Source organism: Bos indicus, chromosome 21 (assembly GCF_029378745.1).
Source record: "Bos indicus isolate NIAB-ARS_2022 breed Sahiwal x Tharparkar chromosome 21, NIAB-ARS_B.indTharparkar_mat_pri_1.0, whole genome shotgun sequence".
Lineage (NCBI taxonomy): Eukaryota > Metazoa > Chordata > Mammalia > Artiodactyla > Bovidae > Bos > Bos indicus.
The window spans coordinates 564,246-585,632 of record NC_091780.1 but is presented as its reverse complement, the minus strand read 5'-3'; the positions used below and the strand labels follow the sequence as shown (position 1 = coordinate 585,632).

General features: G+C 49.1%; 2 pseudogenes; both read left to right on the top strand.

The window, feature by feature from the left end:
* Positions 1-21,387, top strand: part of LOC109575113 (ankyrin repeat domain-containing protein 26-like) — a 502,197-nt pseudogene that overhangs the window by 364,468 nt on the left and 116,342 nt on the right.
* Positions 1-21,387, top strand: part of LOC139176066 (liprin-alpha-1-like) — a 38,422-nt pseudogene that overhangs the window by 7,007 nt on the left and 10,028 nt on the right.

Here is a 21,387-nt window from a genome sequence, read left to right as displayed (position 1 = left end):
TCAAGTATATTTTTCAACAGGTGACATTTGCATCTGATACCTCTAGCATACCTCTGATATGCTTATATACATCTGATACCACTGGATCTGGTTCAGTTTTTTTTCTCTTGGTCCTGTTTGTTGTTACACCCTCTTTTGCTTTTTTGATTGCATGATGGACATTATGTTTGGAAAACCCTAGAGGTTCTGAGTGATGCTGTCTTCTCCAGAGTTTCCTCTGACACAGACCTCCAGTGGGGACAGAGGTGTCTGTTCACTCAGGGCCTGATGGACTTGAGGCTGGGGGTTATTTGTAAGCTCAGTCTCAGCAGCCTTCACCCACCTTTTCCCCCGAGCCCAGGGAGGAGCTTTCCAGCATCTCCGTCTGGAAGCCTGGGCTGCTTCCCAGGGCCGCCCCCTTCTCAGCAAGTCCTGAAGCCCACCGTCTGTCTCCTGAGCACCACGAGGTGACAGATAGTGCTCAACCGGTTTGGGCAGAGTGTTGGGTACGTTTTCTGACATCCGAACTGATTCACTAGGCCTGCACTCAAATTTTTGTCTTCCCAGACCAAGGAACCGTCCAGAGCTGTGTTAGCCAGTCCCCTCTGCTTGACTTTTACCCTGCCTTTTCTTCGCAGAGTCAGCTTTGTTCAGATGGCCCGAGGGAAGGAGCGGGCCTCTCAGTCTTCAGCTCCCTTACTGGGCTTCCCTTTTATTTGAAATCTTGGATTGTGGCTGCCTAAGGAGCTCTTTTAAACTGTATTTAGCTTTTCTAGCTCTCAGTAGGCTGACCTACAAGCTGCTTGCATCTGTCACTGGTAGTGGGGACACCCTGGGTGTATTCTGTCATCTGAAGCCACATGTAACAGTCACAGTACTTGTATTGATCAGCTTTGATACTGGGGAAAACAAGAACCAGGGGTCCTTGCTTAGTACCCACGGTTGTGTTTCTGGTAAGAATCCCCAGCTTGCCCAGGCTGTTTCAGTGCCACGTGAACTTGGGAAGGAGGTGGAGCAAGCAGCCCACACAGCCTGGAGACAGAGAAGCTGGTCTCCCCTCTTTCATTGCCCCTGCCGGCCCAGGGCAGGCCTTGTGATGACGGGCTGCTGGTGGTGAAGAAGGCTGAGGAGGGATGGGTTACGTGACCTGTATTCTGTGACATGGTCACATGTGGGTTTTCTTTTTCAGTTTGAAAAAATGACTGCTTTTAGTCTTCCCTCCAGTTTTACTTTAAGGTGGAAAATGAATATTTTATTAAAGTTGAGCACAGTGATTTTACAGTCTTTTTGAAAGCAACAGTTGAGGTTTTAAAAACACATCTCAGAGAACTCCAGTAGATAAAGCCAAAAAAGAGAACGTGTTCCAGGTGAACTGCGGGTGGGACCCCAAACTGTACTCTGTCTCTCCCAGAGTGTGTAATTGCTGAGATGGGTGGATATAGGACCCCAAGCACCCTGGGGATTGAGGCCCTTAAGTGACAGCAGAGGTCCAGGCTTAGCCAGGAATAAGTGGCCTGTGCCCTAGCTAGTGGAGAGCCTCAAGGGTGGGAGTGGGGCCAGGAGATGGGTGGGAGACTCGGGGGCGGAGGGTGGGACAGCACCTGGTGGGGTCTGGGAGGCGCTGGCTGTCGTGGCTCGAGGCAGTGACACCCCTGAACCTCTACCTTGCAGCCCCCACAGAGCAGAGTGGTCTGACAGCCCAGGGTCGAAGTTAAATGGGCGAGTTCACAGCAGGTTGAATGAACCCCTGTGGGTTCATTTTAAGTGCCTGGAGCGAGGTTGGTCAAGCCCTTGCTGAGCTCGAGTGTGGGAGTCAGTCAGGGAAGACCAAGCTCAGGGGGAGAGTGAGGGGCAGCTAACGTGGTGAGTCCTCCTCAGCCGGGTGGGTTCTGGGGACGCCCTTGAATTCATGGGTACCCTTTCAGTAGCCTCACTGGAGACTTGTTTGGGGCTTAAAGGGGGCAGAAGCCCACTTAGAAGACGTGCTCATTCCCAGGGGTGATGGTTTCTGAAGGAGTTTATACTGGTTGGTTCAACTGTGACCCAGTACCTTGCAGAGTCATGTTTGACAGGGGCCTGAGCCGTGGGCACAGCCTTCCTTCTCCTGCACCCCACACTCACCTGTCATCTTTTTGGCAGCCTGTCCCCCCTCTCTGCACCCTTGACGGTGGGCCTGAGCCCAGCCCCCCTGTTACCACGGAGCCCCTTGTGACTGAGTGGGTTCCAGTTCCAGGCTCCTGGAGACGTGCTGGAGGCAGAGCCTTCGTGCCATTTCTGCTTGAGACAGTGGTGCTAGTGGTCATAGTATGAGAGCAGTGGTCATAGTGTGGGAGTGGTGTGTGTAAGAGTGGTGTGTGAGAGCAGTGTGTGTGAGAGCGGTGGTCATAGTGTGAATAGCAGTGGTTGTAGTGTGAGATCGGTGGTTATAGCTCAGGAGCAGAGTTATCCTACCGTGAAACAGCAGTTGCCCCTGAGTGGGGGGCTGCCCCCATCCGCAAGGATGGGTTGCAGAAGGGCCCGTCTCTGGGCGCTTTTTCAGTGCTGCAACCCCAAGGCAAAGGCCAGGACAAGGAAGAACTTGGCCTCGGCCCAAGTCCTGTAAGGAGAGTGGCCTGAGGTGATGTCAGGATGCATTTAACAGGAGGCTTCCTGTGTGCTGTTTTGGATCTGTCAGGAATTCTCTGCTCCTTAATAATTCCTGAAGGAGAGGCAAGCCTCTCCCTTGGGCTGAAGAATCCAGGCATTTCCTTCATTAATTTGTCTATACAGTGATAAGTACCCTCTTCCTTCTTGTGAACCATACGGTAAAAGTGACTGTTTACAACTCTCTCTCTCTTTAATATGGATCACCTATGTTTTGTAAGTCTGGAATTTTAATTTTTATCTTTGCTAAGAATAACTACCTTGTAAGACAGTATATATGCCCACACCATGTTGGTTAAAACACCTTTGTTCCATCAGAGCTCTGATCCGCATGTCTTTCTTTTGCTCTGTCTCTCTATCTCTTTTTCAGGCTGATCCCTTGGAGCTCTTCAGAGGCTCTATGAGTTCACTTTCCCTCCCGGGCTTCTAAGACCCTCACGAGAAGGCACTCTGCGTGTTCACTCCATCAAGAGGGCACCTGAGGCCTCCGTGAACAGAGCAAGTCCCGTGTCAGGGGCTTTATTGGCTTTCTGCATAAACCAAGGAATATCAGCCTCTTTCTGTCCCTTACCTTCTTATCGTCAACTCTGGACCACCAAGTTCCGGTCCATTAAAGGACCTCAACAAGTGGCGCCCAGAACAGGGACTTGGTACATGTAGGCAGATTCTTGGACGGAGTGACCCCAGGGCCTATTGAGGCCGGTAAGTACTAAGACATGGGTAAAAAGGCTGGAAAGCCCCATCACTTTTCTACTTTACTTCATCACTTATTTAAAGTTCAGGGATCTAACGAAATGCATGCTGATTTTTTAGCTAGATTAGAAACTGCTATTTCCCGTAGTGTATTTGGAGAAGCCAAAAGGCAACTAGAGAAATTATTTGCTTTAAAACTCTCTCTCTCTTTAATATGGATTGCCTGTTTTGTAAGTCTGGAATTTTAATCTTTATCTTTGCTGAGAATAACTGCCTTGTAAGACAGTATATATGCCCACACCATGTTGATTAAAAGACCTTTAATTACTTGCAAATTACTTGCATTATGTGATAATGCAAATCAGGGATGTCAAAAAGCTATAGCTCCAATTCGTGAGAAAGGGACTATTATTGATTATTTGAAGGCTTGTCGCAATCTAGGATTAGAAACTCAAAAGATGCAAATGATAGTTGAAACAATAGCTGCTGCCTTAAGAAAGGGAAATAAAGGATGCTTTACATGTGGAAATAAGAACCATTTAAAAAGGGATGGCCCTAAGAAAGCTTAAAAAAAAAAAGAAAAGAAAAATATATAAAGATAAAAAACCTCCAAAAATCTGCCATCGCTACAGTAGAGGAATGCATTGGGCCAAAGATTGTAAGTCTAAATCTGACATTGAAAGAAAACCTATTCCAGAAAACTGCAAGCAGGGACCCCCCCACCACGTCCCCGTCAACAAAAACCTGAGACAAATTCCATCTTTTACCTGAAACCCTCAACATCTGGCAGTGCTGCCATCGATGGTATACCAGCTTTGTTTTTAGATACTATGAAGTTAATGAGCTCTGTTTAAATTCAAATTCACGTGAACTGAAAAATATTAAATATATATAATTATTTAAATATAATTTAAATATAATTGTTTGCTAATCTAATTAAGACATGTCTTAAGTCATCAGCATTGTATAATACTTTTATTATGCCTAGGTTTAAGGTAAACTAAATTTGTCAACAAAAAGGTAACTCTTTATATATATATATATATATATATATATAAATGAGATAAAAACTTTTAGATAAACTCTATTAAAAGTAATTATATTTTTAATAGAATAATCTATTATTATAACCTTATTATAATCTAAAATAGTCTCTTAGGATTGGAATAACTTAAATTTCTAGAGTTGTACTAAACTAAATAATAAAAGTTTATTAAATAGCTAGGTCAGTTCCAAATAAAGTAAGATTTTAAAACATTAATTACTAAACATTAACTTCCTCTTACAAAAAGTTTTTCTTAACAGAAAAACTAAAGAGATTTTAAACTTAATAAATATATTTTATAATGTATAATATATTGATATATTCACCAATCTATAAAATGCTAATATACAAGACACTTCATAGTTGCTAAGGAAAAGTGAGATATATGCTTTTAATAAAAAGATGTAAGATATGACATACTCAGATATACATTCCACATTTTCCCTGGGGGCCACTGCTCATTTAACAAACAATATAATTATTAAGATAACTTGGAAGAATGACGAGCCTATTTGGACAGAGCAATGGCCTCTCACGAAAGAGAAATTACAGGCAGCTAAGGAACTTATAGATGCACAACTAGAATTAAAACATACTGAAGAATCTTGTTCTCCTTGGAACTCTATTTTTGTCTTAAAAAAAAAAAAAGAAATCTAACAAATAGCGTCTCCTAACAGACCTTAGAAAAGTTAGTGCGTCTATGAAACCTATGGGTGCATTGCAAGCAGGACAAGATTGCTTTTTTAATATACCTTTACACCCTTTAGACCAAGAGAGATTCACTTTCTCTCTTTCTTATCCTAATCACATTAGACCTCCTAAACAGTACCAATAGACTGTACTGCCACAAGAGATGATGAATTCTCCCACCATGTGTCAGTACTACGTAGCCAAAATCCTTGAGCCTGTGAGAAAGCAATTTCCTAACTTTCTTGTTATTCACTATATTGATGATATATTGTTTTCGGCTCCATCTATCTTAAACACTGAACACATGTTTGATATAGCTCAACTATGCTATATTTCATTGCCCCTGAAAAAATTCAAACCTCTACACCTTACTATTACTTGGGGTTCATTGTTAATAGGCAACGCATTACTCCCCAACTAATCAGATCCGTGCTGATAAATTATCAATCTTAAATGATTTTCAAAAGCTCTTAGGTGATATTAATTGGATTAGACCTTCTTTAGGCATTGCTAATTATCAACTGAATAACCTATTTAGTACTTTAAAAGGAGATCCTGACTTAAATGGCCCTCGTTCACTTTCTCAAGAGGCACGAGAAGAACTCTGTTTGGTGCAAAATAAATTACAAAAACAATTTCTTACTCATATCAAAATAGATTTACCTCTAGAATTGTTTATACTCCCCTCTCATTCTCCCACATGACTTATTGCCCAACAAGAACGCCCAGTAAAATGGATCTATACCCGTTTTATGGAAATAAAGTCACTTACACCCAACCTTGATTTAATTGCTCTAATCATTATCAGTGGAAGAATTAGAACTAAAACTCTAATTGGCTCCGATCCTCATAAAATTGTAATACCTATCAATAAATACATATTACAGGTATTCCTTATAATCCACAGACACGAGACATAGTCAAAACAAACACATCACACACTAAAGTTACAAATAAAAAAAATTTTTAAAAGGGGAATACACAGGTACACTACTGTCTTCCTTATCTAAAGCAGACTTTACTAGGTTCTAACATATTTTCTAAACCTATAACTATTGTTAATACAGCTTTATTTGTTTTAAATTCTTTAACCTCTTCTTAAGATTCGACCCAAGGGGGCCCCCGGCATTCAAAATGGAGATGAAACAAGAACCCCAGGAAGAAGAAATTCCAATACGGGCTATGTCTGCTCCAAAGATCTCCAGAAAGCACTGCCCTCGGAGGCATCACCCCGATGATCTCCTCACTTGGAGACAAATAAAAACCCTACTAATCAAGCTGATATTTTGGTCTCTCAACAGGGGTTGCCTCCGAGTCCTGAATACATTCTTCTGGCAATGCTCAGTCTTTTGGCCTATACCTCCCCCTGCTCAAGCTCAGACTAACACCCAACCCCCCTCTATTACAGGGGGTCGAATGGATGGAGAGAGAACCAATCATTTCAACTAATGACCCTATACATATGTTTTCTCCCTAGTACATGAAAGGGCCCTCACACCCTGGGCAGGAAAGAAAACTCAGTAATATTTCTTTAGGCTATGAAGTCCCTCCCTTGTGCACGGGCCCAGCAAAATTGTGCATAAATGTTAGCCGACAAATTTGGGCTGACAAATTTGGGCTTTCGTCCTGCCTCCAAAAGAAGACTTTCAGACGCTGCTTGGATTATTTACTGCCCTATCTTTGTCTGTAAACCATGTTTATACTACTGAAACTTTAGGAAAAGAGTTAGGGAAAGAACAAAGAACTTTATGCAAAGGCTTTACTTATAAAAACTTTACTTATACTCCCATTCCTTGGGACAAATGTCAAACCAAATCAAGAAAATCAATGTTTGTGGCTAATCATACAGTTGTTGATTGGGGACCCCATGGTATGTGGTTATCTGACTGCTTAGATGATATTAACAACACTGTGTGTGATATGGAAGGTCACTGACACTACAGTGGAACATTACTATAACAGAGGACTTCTTGAGTGGCTTGACCGTGGATTAGCCCCACCTCCTCCTAAGATCGTCCTCGATAAACAGAGTGGGCCTGACCAATGGGCCATTTGGAAACTTGATGTGAGAGCATCAGAGCACAGAAGAACTTGGAACTTGGACCGGACATTTCATAGGGACCAGTCGTCATAGTAACTATTTCTTTCCCTACAATCAGTCATATTTTATACAGGCCTATGTCCCACTTCCTTTTGTTATAGCCGTAGAAAATTTACAATTTAATAAGACTTTTACGTTCTGTAACTTGTATTAATTGCAAACTATATACTTGTATTAACTCCTCTTTCTTTAAGCTACTCAATTTTGTGTTATTCCTGTTCACTCCAATCATAGTGCCTACAACTGGGAACAAATCAAATTTCATTTAAAAAATATACATGATAATGCCTCTCTGAATGTACAATTACTATAAAAGAAAATCTTTAAAACTTTTTCTAAAAATCTGCCCTCTGCCCCTAATTTGGAAACTTTAGCTGAACAAATTACCTGGGTTAGACCCACGAGGATGGTTTCAAAGTATTACCCACAGTATCGGGTCTGGAACTGTAGCTTTGGTGATTGTCTTGATAATTATATTTGTTGTTTACCGTCGCCTTTCTATAAGGTTGGTTAATACTCACCAAACTCATTTGGTCAAGACCTTTTTTTAAAAAAAATATATAATAAAATAGAGGGAATTGTCAGGAAGCATTTAACAGGAGGCTTCCTGTGTGCTGTTTTGGAACTGTCAGGAATTCTCTGCTCCTTTTTAATTCCTGAAGAGGAGAGGCAAGCCTCTCCCATGGGCTAAAGAATCCAGGCATTTCCTTCATTAGTTTTTCTATACGGTGATAAGTACCCTCTTCCTTCCTGTAAACCATACGGTAAAAGTGATTGTATACAACTCTCTCTCCCTTTAAAATGGATCACCTATGTTTTGTAAGTCTGGAATTTTAATCTTTATCATTGCTGAGAATAACTACCTTGTAAGACAGTATATATGCCCACACCATGTTGATTAAAACACCTTTGCTCCATCAGAGCTCTGGTCCCCATGTATCTCTCTCTCTCTCTCTCTCTCATTTTTAGGCTGATCCCTTGGAGTGCAGAGGCTCTCTGAGTACACTTTCCTACCCGGGCTTCTAAGACCCTCTCGAGAAGGTGCTCTCCATCTTCACTCCATCGAGAAGGCACCTGAGGCCTCTGTGAACAGAGCAAGTCCCATCTCAGGGGCTTTATTGGCTTGCTGCGTAAATCAAGGAATATCAGCCTCTCTCTCTCCTTTACCTTCTCATCATCGACTCTAGACCACCAGGTTCCAGTCCATTAAAGGACTTCAACAAGGTGAGAGCAGCCAGGGACTACGCCCGTCGGATTGGCCCTCACCCAGTGAAGCGTTGGGGTTGTGTTTCATTTTGTTAGCATAGTTGTGGGCCCTGCTGGCCAGGGCATTTTGGCCTTAGTGGGCAGGATCGACCCCAGCAGTTTACCTTGTAAGAGGTTGTGCAGGTGCTGCATGGAGGATGGGCGGAGGCCCCACAAGAAGGGAAACACTGGCTGGAGGAGTCACGGGGGCACGTGGACTGAGCTATCAAGTCAGTCCTTGAAGCAGAAAGGCTAAGCCCCTTAACGTCTCCCTTCTTCCAAAGAAAGAATACACTGGCTGGAGGAGTCTCTGGGGCATGAGGATCGAGCTAGAGAGTCAGTCCTTGAAGTAGAAAGGCTAAGCCCGTTAATGTCCCCCATCTTACAAACCACAGAGCAATGTGTCCAGTATTTTAATGGTGGGTACCTACTGCTTACGTGTATGACATACACCGTAATAGTTTCACATGTCTACTACATGCCTCTTACAAGTGCTAGGCACTGTTCTGGGTGCTGGACACTCAGTATGTAGTAGGGGATATGTAGTCCAGGATCTTTCTATTTCTGCAAAGAAAAATAGAAGAACGAAAGACTCCATGTGGTTCAGCTTGAGCAAGTTCACCATGTGGATGGCCCCACGTGCATGTAAATTGTGGTAAAATACATATAACATAAATTTAACATTTTAACCAGTTGACTGAATGACTGGGTGGCTTCAGTGGAGTCAGGCTAACAGATGGCCTTGGGGTGCCACCCGCCTTTGTCCCAGAGGAACACTCCAAAGCTTGGTGGCCTTGTAGACCTTCCCTTTATTCTTCACTCTCCCCAGTGGCTCTAGGTCATTGGTCTGTGTGTCATTTAAGAATCTCTTTATCCACTTTGTTGTTAGGTTTATGTTTTGGAAAGCTTCTCAGACATCCCTGGGTCTTAGAAGGCAGGCTTGGATTCTGGGTTCTCCGCTGCCACGTGCCTGCCAGGTCGAGGTGGAGGCCAAAGGCCAGTCTGAGTTGTGGTGGTCTGTGTGGTCTTGGGATCAGTGGACCCCCTCTTCTCTGGAGGGGCAAGGAGATCCTTTGTGTGGAGCCTGGAGAGACTTGACAGGGTCAGTCTTCACAGTCTCACTCTCTTTTTAATTTAAGTTTGCATTTAGTTTCTCATTTAACTGTTTTCTAGGAGTTTCCAACTCCTAGTGTAAAACTCAAAATACGCAGGGAACAGCTTCTTAAAAAAGAAGAAGAAATTACTGAACTGAAAGCGGAAAGAAGCAAAACCAGGGTCAGTACGGGGATTCTCACGTGTTGACATTTGCCCCATGTGGGTCACAACTAGCCTCCGTGTTGCTATCTTTAAACTCTGTCTGATTTTCAAGTCATTCTTCACATCTTCCCACTGAGAAGACCAGGGTGGATCAGTTCGTGGTTCTCATACGTTACTTCAAATTTATGATGAGAGCTAATGTAATTTTAGTACATTTGAGAGGGGAGTTCTCAACTTACATTTTTGTCCATGCTACACTTTGTGTGGGATGTTCGTTCCCCAATCAGGGATTAAAACCCATGACCCCTGCAGAAGGGTGGAGTCTTAACTACTGGGCCACTGGGGAAGTCCACTCTTAACTTTAGACTGAACTGGCAGGACTCCAACGTGCCGTAGCGTGTTTCCAGCTGTAGCGTGAGTCTGAAAGGAGTTATCGGCCCTGAAGTCAAGCATGAGGTTGAAAGTGCTCCTTTGGCCCTGCCCTGAAGCTGCTGTTGGTGCACCTGGGGTTACTGGTTGCCTGGTACGTGCCATCCCTCCAGATTATGGCAGGCAAGCAGCAGGCACAGTCCCCAGCTAGCATGACCAGAGAGGTGGAGGTGCTCAGGGCACTGAAATTGCTGTTTGAGCACCACAATCCCCTGGACGAGAAGGTACCAGCCACCCATCCGTCCTGGATTTGTACACTTAGTGCCTTGTTTTGACCTCACCGATTGCCTGGAAGTGCTGTGTTCCTTCCCTCTCAAAACAAGGCTAAGGCTTCCTTTCCCCCTTAGAGACCCTCCTACGGCTCTCTAAGCCACGAGGAAGACCTGACTAAGGTGATTGCACTCAGGAAGTCATAGACAAGCAGTCACAGGAGGAGAGCCAGTTGAAGGAGCACCTGGCAGCCCTCTCTTTCCACGTTACAGAGCTGGAGGAGGACCTGGACATGGCCAGGAAGGATCTCCTCAAGTCTGAGGACGTGAACACTAAACTGCAGTGGGACATCCGTGAAGTGAGTGACGGCGGTCGTGTCTGTTGTCCTGAGGTGGAATGTGGGTTTCTTGTTCTCCCGGGGATCTCAGCCTTGGGATGGCTGCGTGAGTAAGAGCAGAGCACTGGAGAGACCACAACTGGCTGCCTCCCCACCTCTGTGTCGAGGTCTCTGGAGTAGAAGAGGCCTGGTCCAGGCAGTCCATTGGCAGTGGACCAACATGAGGGCAGCCCTGGTGCTGTGCTGCACCCTGGGTGTGGACTCCTCCTTAACACAAGTTCTAGGGGGCCCATTGTGCTCCTTTTGTAAAAATTCATTCATCCATTCATTCATTTATTGGTGTATAGTGGCTTTACACTGCTATGTCAATTTCTGCTGTACAGCAAAGTGAATCAGTCATATATCTATCTATCTATGTATCTGCCTCTCTTTTAGATTTCCTGCCCATTTACTTCACCACAGAGCACTGAGTAGACTTCCCTGTGCTGTACACTAGGTCCTTATTCATTGACTTTATGTGTAGTATCAGTACTGTATATATGTCAACCCCAGTCTCCCAGTTCATCCCCACTTCCACCTGCCTGTTGAATGCTGAAATTTCCTCCTGATTCCCTCAGACAAGTCTGGTGACATCTGTGGAGCCCATTCTCTCAGAGAGATGGGAGCATGCTGTGTGGGCTCTGCTGAGGCAGCTTGCCTGGCCATCTTCTCTAGTTTTCTGAGGTTCCACTCCTTGAAGGGATGTGACAGTGATACCAGCAGTCAGACAAGTCGAGTGGTGTTTGCTCACCCTCAGATCCTCAGGCCCAAGCTGTGTGACCATGTGGAATCATGATGTTTCTGGCGGTCGTGTCTGTGGGGCTCATGATTTATGAGAAACATCCCGGGGATGTGGCACTGCTACGGGAATCGTCCCCACTGCCAGCCAGCCAGCCAGTCCGCCACCCTGTCCTTCTGGTGAGAAAGTGTTGCCCCGCATTGCCGGTGGGCACTGGCTGGGGATGGAGAGTTGGGCCGGGGTTGTGCTGGCGTGGCTATTGGGAGCATTGCCCGGAGCTCAGTGAGCAGCTGAGGGGCGGACCGTTGGTGGGTGGCAGGCGGTGTCGGGTGCTCACAGACCCTCCCAGAGCAGAGTCACTAACAACCGCAAGGGGGCGCCCTTCAGCCTGTGATCTTCCTCTCCAGGCTTGGTTTCTCTTCCCTCCTGGCATCTCTGCTGTTCGTCAACGGTTGGCCTTGTAGTCCGACCTTTTGTCTTCCGGAAGCTCTGCCACTAAGGAGGCTAAATGGTTCTAACTTCCTTCCCAGCTTAGGAAGGTAGAATGTGTGCCTCGCGTGTCCCGCACTTGGGGCTGCCTGCTGCCTGCGCTGGCTTGCCACAGGCAGTCCGAGGAGTGGGTGCAGCAGCCGCGTTTGCGGGGCCCGGGGCAGGGGGGAGCATGTCTCCTCTCATGAGCCGGTCACCAGCACCCTCTGTGAGCCACGCATCACACACAAAGCTGCACAGGCTGCGTGAGCAGGCATGTGGGCATGCCCCCCACAAACCTGGGGCCTGTGGTCCACACAGAGCATGGTCCTCTTGCCGCCCCTGTGGTCACAGCCCGCGTGCCATCAGGGTCGTTGCAAGCGGAGCTGATGCTGTTCTTGGCCGACAAGAGGGAGAGAGTCATGGCAGCATCGAGAATAGGCTGTGCCAGATGGAGGCCCAACTGGAGGAGAAGAACAAGGAGCTGCAGCGGGTGCCTGTGCTGACGGGGAGGCGGCGTCTGGGCAGGAGACACGGCTTGGGTGGGGGCCAGCGCTGCCTTTCTCCGCTGCTCCCTTCTTTGCCGCCGAGTGTGTGCATGTGTGGCCCCATCTGCTGATCCGGGCACCTACCTCCTTGGGAGCAGGGCCAGAGGTGGTCACCCATAGGCGGTGGGCAGGGGCCAGGGCGTCCTCATGTTCAAAGAGGCTGCTTGTTGCTCTGACCAGCCAGTCCGGAAGCTGCTTGGGATACAGGTGGACCTCATGACTGCCCCTTAGACAAACCTGGGGGTGCCAGCCCGGGGCCCATGAAATTGAAGGCATGGCGCCCAGGTGTGGAGCCTGCTTGCCTCGGACGTGGCGCTGGAGTCCCACATGCAAAACTGCTGGTCCAGACACTGTGTGTGTGTAGGATGGCTGCTCCTAGGCAGGAGGAGAACCGTAGTTGTGCTTCGACAGAAGGCGTGTCAGGAAAGGGTGATGGTGGAGGCTCGCATCACCGAGTCCTGAGAGAGGTTTCCCGGAAAGGTTGGCCACATGGCGATACAGACCATTCAGAAAATGGAGTGGGGAATCCCAGGTCCAGCCTCATGTGTCAGTACTGTCCCCACTATGCCTGTGTTCTTGGGCCTGGACTGCAGAGCCTCAAAGACGGGCTCCCAGGGGGCAGTGGTTCTGACTCCCATTGTGAGACCTGTGGTGAGGCGCCCTCCGTGCTTAGGCAGAGAGCTCAATGGCTCCCGATCAGGGGTGCTCTTCCTTACTTTCAGAACTGCTGCTCAGAGGCAGTTGAGATCAGGATGCTGATTATGATTAAGCCAATTCAAAGTCAACTTTTGTTTTGCTTTAAAAATCTTTGAATGCTGATGCCTTATTGTGGAAGCTGTGACAGGTTTTATTTCCTTGGGCTCAAAATCACTGCAGACGGTGACTGCAGCCATGACATTAAAAAATGCTTGCTCCTTGGAAAGCTATGACAAACATAGACAGCATATTGAAAAGTAGAGACATCACTTTGCCAACAAAGATCCATATAGTCAAAGCTATGGTTTTTCCAGTAGTCACGGATGGGTGTGAGTATTGGACCATAAAGAAGGCTGAGCCCTGAAGAACTGATGCTTTTGAATTGTGTTGCTGGAGAAGACTCTGTTCTAACAGAAAATAAACTGTTTTTAAATGTATTACAATGGAAAATTTCAAACATGAACAAAAGTGGATGGAGTAGTATAATAAATACCCATGACCCGTCAATTAGTCTCAGCAATTTTTAACACAAAGCCAATCTCAAATAGATCATTCTTCTGTCTTGTCTCCATTTTTTTTATACAGTAGGTTCTAAAACAGCTTTTTAAACCTTGAAATTGATGCTTATTTTATAAAACACAGCCTTGCCAACTTTGTTATTACATTTGAAAAATGCTTGAGGTAATTATTTCCAGTTTTTTAATATGAATTTTCATATTGGAAAAGACCCTGATGCTGGGAAACATTGAAGGCAGGAAGAGAGTGGATGACAGAGGATGAGATGGTTGGATGGCATCACCAACTCAATGGACATGAGTTTGAGCAGATGCTTAGCAGAAGTCGAGTTACATTTTCCTTATGGTAATCCACTGCTGTAACACGTATAGCACTTCCGGTTTTGAACACTGAATGTATTTGCAGTATAGTTGAATTTAGAGTGTGTGGCCATTATGTGTGGTTCAGAATTCTGAGTAGTCCTTTCTGGGATCACCCGAAAGCTGAGACAAAGCGTGAGCCTTTCACGTGGACTGTGCTGTGCGTCAGAAAGGTAATACGAGCCACCTACACAATCTAAAATTTCCTAAACCCAACGGGCTACTTGACATCCTTCTTTCACTGCGAGTCTTGAAATCTTCTGTGTGATTTCCACATCGAGTGTTGCACCAGCCTGTCTCACGTGCTCAGGGGCTGCACAAGGCGAGTGAATGCCATGGCCAACAGCACAGAGCTGCCAGGTTGAGTCGAGTGACTCGGAAACTTGGCCCGTTTGACTTGTTTTACCCCATGAGGAAGTGAAGTGGGCTGTAGAGGAATGAATGTGAGGAATGCCCAGGAATGCAGGTGAGCTCCATGGAGACCGTTTAAAGCAATGAGAGGAGTGAGGACAATAGAGTGAGTCTTGTCCCTCTGACCTGAACCCGCGCCTGAAGCCCAGCTTCTCTCTACAGACTTCATCGTTGTTAATGGCTTGCCATGTTTCCTCCAGAGAAACCTTTTCTTCACCTGAGATGGAACTTCCTCCTCATTATGGTTTATGGGTGAATATTGTTCTGAGTGTTTATATTTTCTAGGGACTCTTAGAGAACATTTTCTCAGATTTAAAATGTTTGGAGTTGATACCTACTCACGTAACTTGTTCTGCACATTTTGGTGCAAGTCATTTTACATCAGGAAAGCAAGCGGTGCAGGCTGTGTCATTCGCTGTTTCTTAGGACCAGCTGATTGTAAACCTGGAAACCCTGAGAGCCGAACTGGACCAGATGAGAGTGCGAGGGGCTCCCTTCCACTATGGGTAAACTGCTTCCCCGGGCAACTCCCCTCAGCGCTGTCGAGTGTGACAAGGGCCTGTCTGATGAGTGGACAGTAAGACTGGGTGTTGCTCATGGTCGCACATAAGGAGCCTGTAGCTTCGTGGCCAGCGAGAGGGAAGAGACAAGCATCATTCCTTAGGGTCACACTTGGTACCATGGAGTGGTAGTCACAGTATTGACAACACTCAAAACCAGAGGCAGATATTTGGAAGTGTGGGGGCGACCAGTTGATATTTGGGCGTATTCATGTGAGAGGCCTGACAGACTGTGACACTGATGTTTCTGAAGAGTCGCAGAAGGTTAATGACCTGTAGTCTTTTTTATGTGAGTGGAGACTGAGACATGACTTGCTGTTGACTGCAGTGGGAGGAATCACCTGGCTTGTGAATGAGGCGAGCAGATTACTGAGCATCCTGATTTTTTCTTACTCATTGTTCTAGGGGTGGTAATTCTCATTAAGTATTTAAATGTTTCTTCAGGGAAAATGGTCACAAGTGAGAGAGAAACTTTAGCAAAGGTCATTAAGTGCTTAACTGGTGACATTCATTCATCTGTAGGAAATCGACTACTGCTTGAAGCCTGACTTAGGAGACAGTTTGGAGCCTATACGCATATTTCTGTGTTTGGGTACTTAGGGGATCCTCACAGTCCAGGGACCCAACCCAGACTTCTTCTAGAGTAAGGGGATATCATTTGAGACAAAGGCAGAGCCAGAAATTGGCAGGTGGAGTCCGAAACCACAGTGGGTGGAGTTCAAGGAGAGCAGGTGCCCTGCAGAACGGATAGGGGACATGGCTGGACTTGCTGGTAGAGCTCCCCCAAGGTGAGAGGCTGGTTCTGTCAGAAGTGGGGAACCCCTGCTCCCGGGGTGGACAAGGTAAGTGTGAGGCAGACTGTGTAGACAGTGGAGAAAGAGGAGGTGGACATGGCCTCCTGCTCTTGGGGGTTTTGGGGTAATGAGGAGGGCCCTGGTGCCAGGACCTGAGGCCTGGCATGGTTGGGGGGCTCAGATGGAGAAGCCTGGGGCCTGGTCACCAGTCAACTGTGTGTCAGTGAGTGTAAGAGACGAGAAGAGGAAGCAGCCGCGGGGCAGGAGGGCCCACTGTGCTCTGAAGACAGTGGGCCGCAGTGGCTTGTGCGAGGGAGAGGTGTCTCCAGGAGGCAGCTCTCGAGGGGTCACGGCAGTGACTTAGCAGCACAGGTGGGGTTTTGGAGTGGGGCTTGCGGGCACTGTGGGCTGGGTGGGGGGCACTATGCTGGCTCAGGAGAAAGGGAGTGGGGACTGAAAACCTGGCTCACAGGCAGGGCAGGCATGGCATATTTGGTGGGGCCTCCCAGAGGAATTGGTCACCTTATCTCTGAGACCTTCTCCCGGGGGATAGAGCTTCAGGTGACGAGGGGGAAAGAGATGGAGGCTGCACCCCACAAGGGGACTGGGAGGTGATGGTTGGGGGTGACACAACCTGGAGGCCTCTGTGGCCCTCAGAGGACCCTTGAGGGTCTGCAGTCCACAGTGGGACTGTGTCCTACCCCCTACCCAGTTCCCAAGTGTGTTCTGGCCCCAGGCCCTTGGGTGGAAGTGGAGCAGAGAAGGGAGCAGTTCTGTCAGGAGGGAGGGGAGACAGGAGGGAAGACAGGTGTGGCTCCGGGAGATTCCAGACTTCCATTTCCTGTGCAACACAGTGTTCGTCGCAAAACCGTCGAGCAGAGCAGTGTGTGACCCCGAGCAGGCTGAGCTGGTGGTTGGCCCTGGCCACTCTGCAGACGTATGGGGTGTTCTATCCTCGGAAGAGGGCCCTGTCTCCCAGGTTTAGGGACTCCTGCACGTGAAGGCACCACCCTCTTCCCAGGGACAAGACTGAGCAGAGCCCGGGCAGTCCTGCAGTGCAGGTGGCTCACAGTCAAGGCGGGGCCGCCCTGCCTCTCAGCAGGCCCCTGCCGAGTGAGCTCCTGGTACCTGCAGGCCCAGGTCTTAGTGCTCAGGGCCTGAGCATCTGTGCTGGGCCTAGTTCAGCCCAGAGTCCAGTGACACGCTCACCTCTGTTTTAATGGGAGACACCAGTGGTGCTCAGCTCCGAGCTGTGGGTCCGAGGCCTTTCTGCTGCGGGTTGTCTGTGGCACCTTTAAAAACAATGAGAGCGGTGCAGACAGTGTTCCAGGCAGACCGGTGATTGTGATCCATGGACTTCACATGGGAGAGGGAGGTCAGAGCAGGTCCGGGCCGAAGGGGAGCTGGGGTGCCAAGGGGAAGCAGAGCAGGTGCAGGCCCTGCCCTGGGACGTGAGAGTGGGCTCCAGGGGGACCCTGGACGCCCCAGCCCCAGACAGCTGATCCTGTCCTAGTCAGCTCCACACCCTCATGTCAGCACTGCCTTCCCCACATATGGGAGTTTTCCAGCTGCTGGGGATGAGCCCTGAGTGTCTGCAGAGCAGCAGGCGGCCTGTTGCTGTTGGAGCCAGGAGGGCAGTGCCCTCCCGGGGGCCCTTTTGCTGTGAAATTGCCGATCTTCCAAATGGACAGGCTATGGCTCGACTGACAGAGTAAGCTCTCTTTTCTTCTAACAGCACTGCTGTTTACCATGTGTTTCAGCCGACCCCTCTTGGGTAGTGCCCCGGACCTCAGGTTCCCTGTGGCAGACCAGCTGGCAGACTACTCAGGAGATGGGGCAGTGCTGCGATGCCTCCAGAAAGGCTAGCTGGCAGCGCTGCACGATGAGCTGTCAGAGGCAAGGACCCTGCCGCCCCCTTCCTGTCCCTGGTGGGCACCTTGTGAGGCACCTGCCCCCTCACACTGTGGTCCTGAGGTGGGTTTAGAACAAAGCGCTGATAGGTCACTTTATGTCTTCCCATTTTCCTTTTTCTGGCTAAGAGTTTACTTTGAAGGCATGCTTTTTTTTTTTTTTTTTTTCTTAAAATAACCAATTTGGATAACTTGTGGCCTACTGTGAGGCCCAGCATGGTACTAATTAGCACAGTTTTGAAATCATCTTACGAGTAAATGGATACACATATCCATCAGCTTATAGTGAGAAGAATTCTCATTGGAAGTTTAAGTGCCTTTATATGTTCACCTCATTCATGGCATGTATTTGTTCGTACATGTCTGTGTTTTGACCTTCCATATTCAGTAAGCAGTTAGTTTGGGCCAGACATGGTCAGAAGTAGGACTCCAGCAGTGAATTAAAAACCGTGTGTGTTCTTTATCCACTGCTATGTAACGAATCATTGCAAAGCTTAGTGACTTCCTAGGGAGCAGCTCACAGTCCACAGTGCCTGTGCATTGTAGCAGGCGGGCCTGGTTCAGGGCCTCCTGAGGGCACAGACACGGGAAGGCCCCCCAGGGCTGAATGTCAGGCTTTCAGACTCACCTGGCTGCTGGGGACAGGCCCAGGTCCCTGCCGTGTGGCTTTCCCATGGCCTGGCTTTCCTCAGAACACCCTCTGAGAGCGAAAGCCTGGGGTTTAGCCCGGGGCATTTTGCACCCTGGTCTCGAAGCCGCACACCTTCACTTCTGTTTGCGAGAGTGAGCTGCGAAGTCCTGCCTCGCTCAGGGGCTGAGCAGGAGTTGCCCCTTCTGCCTCTTGAAGGGAGGAGGATGGAAGAATTTGTGGACCCCTTTTTAAACCCACACAGCCTGTGGAACAATAATGAGCAGGGAAAGGAGACCAGAGTGCCCGAGTTGTCCAAGGAGGAAGGGACGATTGTGTGTGGGGTGGCCAGCAAGGTGACACCAGGAGGGTGACCTTGAACCAGAGACCCAGAGGCAGGAAGAGAAGTACCCACTTAGAGATAGAAAAAGGGTCGTGTCAACCAGCGGGGACAAGGGAGAGAGTGGGCCACATCAGGGAGGAGCCTGGGCTCAGGCCTGAGCAGCTTGAGGCCAGAGCCTGTTTCCTGAGGTGAGGAGGGCTGCCGGGACGGGGAGCTAAGAGCCGGGCCTCAGCCCTGTTGAGGTGGATGAGCCCATGGGGTGTCCCGGGGACGTGTCAGGAGAGCAGCTGAGTGTTCTGGCCTGCATCCGGGAGAGGACTCACTCAGCTCAGGGTGGACTTGGGGTTGTGGGCATACAGACGGCATTTAAAGCCACGAGCACAGTAAAGTCACCAGGCGGGTGCCAGTGGAGAGAGATGGGCTGCAAGGGTAGAGCTGTGGGGCACCCTGCATTCCAAGGTTGAGAAGGGGTGCAAGGGACTGAGGAATAACCCCAGGGAGGGCAGGGCCTGGAGCCCAGGGAGAGACATGCTGGGGCGGGCATGGGGGAGGGCAAGGAGGGGAGAGGGCTTAGTAACAAGGGTTCCTCGAACCCCCGGGGAGCTGCCCTGCAGGTTGGGACACACCCACCGCCTGCTGGCAGAGAGCTAGAGACCAGGCGGGAGGGGACCCTAGAGGCCACTCCCAGGGAGCTTTCAGAGACCCACAGTGGGTGCTGCAGGGAGCCCTGGAGGAGGAATCTGCTGGTTCCTCTTGTGCTATTGGAAGGCAAGAGAACAGAGAGGACGTGCTGACCGGGCTGATGGGGGTTAACCCACACGCAGCTGGTTCACTGGAGTGGAGCAGGAATGATGGCAGGTGGGCCTGGAGCCAGCGAAGCGGGTAGCCCAGCCCTGGGGTGGGGTCGTGACGAAGGCAGGAGGTGAGGGCACTGGCCACAGGGGACAGGGAGCCAGCAAGCCAGCACTTCGAGGCTGCCCCTCAGTTCCTTTGAGGTCATGTCTGGGAAAGAAGGCAGGACCTGGGTGACAGTGTGGCAGAGGGGACATTTGCAGAGAGAAGGGTGTGAGGTGTGAGAGCCGGAGGGCGGCACGGGGCCCCACGGGCACGTCCCCCAGAATAGCCCAAGGGCCTGTGTCCCAAGAGGAGAGCTACGGGGGGCCTGGCCCTCCTGTCTCCTGGCTGCCTCTGCTCGCTCCTGTCTGTGGGTGTTCAGACCAGCCTGGGAAATGGAGGGCTGGAAGCCTGAGAGGATGGCACTCTCTGGTGAACTGGTACCAGAGATGACCGCTGATAGGGACCCAGTGGCTGCCGAGGTGAAGGATTCTTTTTTCTTATTTTCCTCCAGCCTGGCTGATGGAGGCATGGACATATTTTTGTAATTTTCAGTTTCTGTCTCTGACTCCATCAGCCCACCCTTGCGAATAACCTCATAGGATTGCCTGCCGTCCTGGGTGTCACCAGGCCATCTAGGAACTGGATTGTCCCCCTGCCCGTTTCTTCAGTCCTGCTCGCTTAATAGATGGCCGTGTCTCATGAGCATGGCCCATTTATCCACAGTCAGGGCTTCCATATAAAATTGGGTTCAGTTCCTGATAGACTTGAGCTGCTCTAAATGTCACTGACGAGACGTGGTCCTCTCATGCCCAGATGCAGATCCTGAAGGAGCAGGACTGGGAGCGCGCGCAGCAAGCCAGCGTGCTGGGTGAAGTGGCCCAGGCATTCGAGAGTGACGAGGGCGTGTCTGACGGTGAGGGCGACAGGGTCACCCTCTTCAGCTCGGTCACTCAGCTGTCGCCCAGCGGGCAGGCCGATGCCGAGACTCTGACTGTGATGCTGCAGGAGCAACTGGACACCATCAATGAAGAGATCCGGTGGGTGATCGCAAACTCGGCTCCCCAGAAACTCGGTTTCTCTGAGGAGCTGTCTTCTAGGGACGTCTGAATGTTCCATAGTAAGAAACCTGACCTCAGGTCTGCTTCAAGAATTTTCAGTTTTGAGATTGCCCTTGACTATAGAGCTCGGTCAGCCAGGACGTTCTGTCCACGGTGTGGTGTCAGCACTCCGTGGGGTGGTGTTGTGGGGTGCCCCCCTCAGCTCTGAGCCCCAAGGTGGGTGAGGTGCCAAGGCGGTGTCCCCTGCGGCCCGTGCATCCTCCTGTGTCCCTCGGAGCCTCCCACGTTCTGGTGAAAGGCCACCTGGGGAAAGCTGGGGTTTTGGGGTTGGCAACTTCCCACTCAGATCTGCATTTTCCTTTTTAACTTAATGCAGTATGAAGATTGGCTTGTTGTAAGACAGTGATCCAAGGACATGTGTTTGAGTTTTTCTCATCTCATCAGTATATTTAAGATGTTTTCTTTAGACACCATCTTGGCAGTTATAACAATTTTCAAAACGGGATAGAATCCAAAGGCCTTCCTCATGGTGAGCAGGGGGCCTTTGGTCTGGGTGCAGCCAGGTGGCTGTTGGTCCCGAGGCCTGCCTGGTGCCACACCCGCACAGATATGCCTGGGTCCCGAGTCCACGTTCAGAGTGGCCGCAGGCCGGTGACCCTGCACAGTACCAGGCAGAGCTGCTGCTCAGGCTGTTCTCATCATGTCAGCCCAGGCCGAGGTGCCCGTTCCTGTCAGCCAAGTGCGGGGCTCTGGGGGAAAGGCAGGGGGTGAACGGGACAGCCAGCAAATGCAGGTGGTGTCGCCTGCCTATTTGACGCCAAGACAGACAGCTTTGTGGGCCGTGTTTGAGCA